Source organism: Urocitellus parryii, chromosome X, assembly GCF_045843805.1.
Source record: "Urocitellus parryii isolate mUroPar1 chromosome X, mUroPar1.hap1, whole genome shotgun sequence".
NCBI classification, from domain to species: Eukaryota; Metazoa; Chordata; class Mammalia; order Rodentia; family Sciuridae; genus Urocitellus; species Urocitellus parryii.
In genome coordinates this window covers 60,191,092-60,197,247 of record NC_135547.1, presented here as the reverse complement: position 1 = coordinate 60,197,247, position 6,156 = coordinate 60,191,092, and positions in this window count along the sequence as shown.

The following is a 6,156-nucleotide window of genomic DNA, read 5'->3' as shown; positions in this document are numbered from 1 at the left end:
TGCTCCCTCCTTTTCTATTTCCTGAAATAAATTGAAGAGTACTGGTATTAGTTCTTCTTTAAAGGGTTTGCAGAAATTGGCTTTGTATCCATCCAGTCCTGGGCTTTTCTTGGTTGGTAGGCTTCTGATGGTGTCTTCTATCTCATCACTTGATATAGGTCTTTTTATATTGTATATATCATTCTGATTCAATCTGGGCAAATCATATGACTTAAGAAATTTGTTGATGCCTTCAGTATTTTCTATTTTATTGGAGTACAAGTTTTCCTCTGTATTTCTGTAGTGTCTATTGTGATATTACCTTTTTAATCACATATGTTAATAATTTGAGTTTTTCTCTCTTCTTTATTAGTGTAGTTAAGGGTATGTTAATTTTATTTATTTTTGTCAAAGAACCAACTTTTTGTTTTGTCAATTTTTTAAATTGTTTCATTTTCAGTTTTATTTATTTCAGCTCAAATTTTAATTATTTCTTGCCTCCTACTGCTTTTGGTGTTGATTTGTTCTCTTTTTTCTAGGGATTTGAGATGTAGTATTAGGTCACTTATTTGTTGAATTTTTCTTCTTTTAAGGAGTGAACACCATGCAATGAAGTACATTTTGCTATATTGTATCAGTGTTCTCATTTACCTCTAAGAATTTTTAATCTTCTCCTTGATGACTTTTGCAACCCATTATTCATTAAGTAGCATATTATTTAGTCTTCAGGTGTTAGAGTACTTTTTATTTTTTATTTTATCATTGATTTCTAATTTCATCCCATTACGATCTGATAGAATGCAGGGTAGTATCTTTACTTTTTTGTATTTGTTAAGAGTTGCTTTGTGGCATAATATATAGTCTATTTTAGAGAAGGATCCATGTGCTGCTGAAAAGAAAGTATATTCACTCATTAAAGGATGAAATATTCTGTATATGTCAGTTAAGTCTAAGCTATTGATTGTATTATTGTGTTCTATAGTTTGTTTGTTCAACTTTTGTTTGGAAGATCTATCAAATGGTGAAAGAGGTGTGTTAAAGCCACCCAGAATTATTATGTTGTGGTCTATTTGACTCTTAAACTTGAGAAGATTTGTTTGATGAACATAAATGCTCCATTGTTTGGGGCATATATATTTATAATTGTAATATCTTGTTGGTGTATGGTTCCCTTGAGCCATATGAAATGTCCTTTTGGTCCCTTTTGATTAACTTTAGTTTAAAGTCTACTTTATTTGATATGAGGATGGAAACCCCTGCTTACTCTGCAGTCCATGTGAGTGGTATGATTTTTCCCAAACTTTCACCTTCAGTCTGTGTATGTCTTTTCTTATGAGATGAATCTCTTGGAGGTAGCATGTTGTTGGGTCTTTTTTTAAATCAAATATGCTAGCCTAATTCTTTTAATTGGTGAGTTTAGGCCATTAACATTCAGGGTTGATATTGAGACAGGATTTGTATTCCCAGCCATTTTTGTTTATTTTTTTTATTTAACTTGACTTGATTTCTCCTTTGATTAGCTTTTCCTTTAGTGTAATACCTCCATCTGCTTATTTTCATTTTGTTTTTCATTTCCTCTTCATAGAATATTTTGCCAAGGATGTTCTGTGGTGCTGGTTTTCTAGCTGTAAATTCTTGTAACTTTTGTTTATTGTGGAAAGTTTTTATTTCATCATCAAATAATGCTTAATTTTGCTGGATACAAGATTCTTGGTTGGCATCCATTTTCTTTCAGAGCTTGATATATGTTGTTCCTGCGTCTTCTAGTTTTCAGGGTCTGTGTTGAAAAATCTGCACATAACCTAATTGGTTTCCCCATATATGTAATCTGATTCCTTTCTCTTGTAGGTTTTAATATTCCCTCCTTATTTTATTTGTTAGGCATTTTCTTTTTTTTTAATTTTCCAAATAAATGTTTAATAATATCAAATACATTAGTGTTTTTACAAAAAAAAAAAGTCTACATCTACAAATGCTACGCAATCGTGGTGATGCCTACATCAATGCAAAGACAGAATGCATCCAAGTCAGCGTAGAGTGGCTAGGCATTAGGGTTCAATTGCAGATACTTGTTAGGCATTTTCATTAAATTGCAGCTTGGTGTGGATCTGTTGTAATTTTGTATCCTGTAAGCCTATTGAATTTGGTTTTCCAATTTATTCTTCATGTTTGAAATTTTTTCTGATATTATTTTGCTGAATAGATTGTTCATTCCTTTGGTTTGGAACTCTGTGCCTCCCTCTATCCCAATAACTCTTAAATTTGGTCTTTTTATGCTTTACCATATTTTTGAATGTTCTGCTTATGGTTTCTTACCATTTTCATTGTGTGGTCTACATTATTTTCAAGATTATATATTTTTGTCTTCATTGTCTGAGGTCCTGTCTTCCAAGTGGTCTACTCTATTGGTGATGCTTTCAATTGAACTTTTAATTTGTTTCTTTCATTTCGTAGATTTCTGTTTGGTTTTTCTTTAGAACCTCTATCTCCCTATTGAAGTACTCTTTTGCTTCCTGTATTTGCTTATGTAGCTCTTTTTAAAATGATCTTTTGCTGCCTGTATTTGCTTTATTATATCATCTTTTAATTCACAAAACATTTTAATCATGTACATCCTGAACTCCTTCTCTGTAATTTCATATGCTGTGCTGTCCATGGTTTCTAATAATGTGGTATCTTGATTTGTTTGGGGCACATTCTTCCCTTGTCTTTTCATGTTGCTTTTGTGCCTTCCTTTCTAGCTCTGGGGATCCGAGGTGTTACCGCTTTTTGCCCTATGGGTTTTTAGTGCCCCTGTAGGGTTCCAATACCTCTCATTTGAGAGGAAAGACAATGTTAACAGATCCCAATATAAACAAAATACCACCTAAAAACAAATAGTTGTTACAATGGACAGAAATGGTGAATTTAATTATTATCTACAACAAAATCAGTAGGTTTATAAAAGGGTTCACAGTTTCTGATGATCGACAAAGAACAGGGAGTGAGGTGTAGGAAGATATGCTGAGGAGGTATGAGATGATGATATAGAGTTATGATATCTTAGGAAGTATGAAAGAGAAATCTAAAGAAAGTTATAAGCAGGAGAATAGAGAGGTAGTAATTTTGGGTAGACAAGTAAGAGGAAAGACAGTAGAATACATAGAACAAACACAGATATATATTAAAAAATAATATAGTAAAAATTGGAGGGAAAAAGAATATACAATACAACTGCAATATACTATTCAGTCATCTCCATCCTCAATATCCTGATTCATGCAAAGTACTTGGTTTCACATCAGTTGGAGATGCGAGGGTGGGAGAATAAAGAGGGAGAAAAAGAAAAAAATCTTGAAGGAAGAAACAAGGATTGTTTTGGTTGGAGATCAGTATCTTTCCTGCTTCCCTTCTCATGCAATAGGTGAGATTGTCCTTAGTTGGTGTCTCTGCCCTCAGGATGGTGTGGGTTACCAGGGTGTGAGGGTTGGTCTTGGGTTCAGGGCACCTGGAAGTGGGGTATGGCACCTGTTGGTCCCGTTGGGAGACTGCACCTCAATGATCTCCTTGGGGGTCTGATCCTGTGACTGGGCACCTGGTCTTATCTCCTCATCTCACCTGTAAACCTCACAGTTTCTGCCCTCTAGATTAGTCTCTAAAGCCTGTTTCCCTCACCCTCTCCCTTTCTACTTCCTAGTCAGGAACCTTTCTCTCCAGGGGCCTTGTGTGTTGCACTCTGGTGGCTGCACACCTGTTGTGGAAGGCTGTTTTGTATTGGGCAGTCACTCTGCTAAGTTAGTGGCTTCTGGGGATTGGGGGGAATTAGAAAACTATGGGTACCTGGCTATGCAGTGTTCCACACTGGTAGTTGTCCCAACTAAAGATAGTGGTGGAGATGACCCAAAATGGAGGCAGCTGCTTTCAGTGATGGGGTGTCATATCGGTTGGGGGTAGCCGGGTGATGGCATTGTGCAATGTGTTCAGAGATGAGATCTGTGGCATGCAGTGTTATGGCTGAAAGCTTTCTTCAGAGCCTGTGATGTCCCCAGATGCAGGTAGGCTACAATGAGTAGGGGACTATGGCAGTAGCTGCCGAGTCCCAAGATGGAGGTGACCAGGGGAGCCCCTCGTTGGTAGATGGGGGTCCACACGGGAGTGGTGACTGGAGGTCGTGTGCATGGGTAGTGGCTCGGTGTCCTTCGTGGGAACAACTTCTGGTGATTCTGCACCGGTGCTGATGGTAGGCACCTGTGAGACCTGCATGGGGAAGTAGTCGGGAGTTGGGAGTCCTTTTCTAATGCTGAGGACCAGGGCCCCTCACAGAATGGGGACTGTGATTCCTGCATGGGACCAGCTGTGGAGGGTTTCTCTATCACTCTCAGCAAAGCAGTATTCCCACTAGTTGAGATCCAGGTCACGGAGCCACACAGAATGCTGCCTCCCTCTGGCCGGCCATCTTGGATCCCCCAGTGTACTATCTTCTTGATGTGACTTTGCTAACATTTTATTAAGGATTTTTGCATTTATATTTCTTCATATATCCTGAAAGAAATCTTTACTCGATGTAACAAATTTGATCAACAATTGTTTTCTTTTAGAGCTTGGAATATCTAAGTGCAAGTTCTTCTAGCTTTTAGAGTCTGGGTAGAGAAATCAGAAGTGAGCCTTATTGGTTTGTTTCTAAATATAAACTATCATTTTTCTCATATAGTTTTTAATATTCTTTCCTTATGTTCTATTAGGTATTTTGATTATAATGTGTCTTGGAGAGTTTCTTTTCTCATATTATCTATTGGTAGTCCTAGATATGTGTCCTGTATATTGATGTCCATCTCCTTACTAAGCTTGGGAATATTTCCTGCTATTATTTCACTAAAGAGGTTCTTAATTCTTTAGTCTGTGTTTCCATGTTCTCTTCTATCCCATTGTCTCTCAGGTTTATTTTTTAAATGTTGTCCCAGAGTTCTTATATATTGTGATCATGGTCTTTTATTTCCTTATTCCATATTTCCTTATTCAAGTTCATATGCTATGTCTTCAAGGCTGGAAGTTCTAGTTTCCATGCAATCTAATGTTTTGGTAATACTTTCAAGTGAATTTTTAATCTGATTCTTTGTGTCTTTTCTTTCTAGGAAATCTTATTTTTCACTTTTCAGTATCTCTGTTTTTTTATTGAAATGATCTTTCAACCACTGCATTTGTTTTCTTAATTCATTTCTTATATCTTCTTTTAGTCTATTGAACATTTTAATAATAACCTTTTTAGTAGTCTTTCTCTGAAAATTTATCTACTTTCATATCTGTGTGTTCCTTCTTTGGGGGACTGTGAGTTTGGAGTGAGGATTTGATTACCTGTTTCCTATTGTTTTCTGAGGTCTTAGACTTGTGCTTCAGTTGAAATGGATTTCCCTTCCTATTTTATGCATGTGTCATTTGGTTAGAAGTTATATTTTGGTCTAGGAACATCTCTGATTTTTTCTATAATCATAGATGTCCAAGTGTGGGGGCTGAAGTCCCCCTTTAGTTGATCCTACTTGGTATTTGGTCATTTTTGGTCTCCTCTATTAATGTATTATTGATGTTCAAGTGGGGCTAATTTGTTTATGGAGTGTGGTTTATGGAGTGTGGTTCACTGTTACTTGACTGACTTTTGTTACTCAGCAGCAGAATCACTACTTTATGAACTTCAAGTGTCCCAATTCTTTCCATCCCCTCTCAGAGGAAAGGAGGAACAAGGAATAGCAATACTGTTAGTAACTGATATATTCTCAAACCTATCAGCCCAGTGAGAATCACACACACACTCACACACAAGGATACCCACAAAGACTCAATCACACACAATGGGAAAAAAATAAAAAACTAAAACTAAGTTAACAAATAAAAATTTAAAAGGAAAATGGAAGGAATAGCTTCTTTTAAAAAATATATATTTTAGTTGTAAATGGACACAATATCTTTATTTATTTTTATGTGGTGCTGAGGATTAAACCCAGTGCCTCAAACATGTGAGACAAGTGCTCTACCACTGAGTTACAACCCCAGACCAAGAATAGGTTCTTCATGAGAAATAAAAAGCTTGTTTCCACTGAGGTGGCCAAAACTGTTGGTAAGGATGGATATTCATTGCTTATGCTGTTGTGCCATTCTTTGTATTTATTTTTGAACTCTGTAATCCCTGTGTCAGTGGCTGAGGTT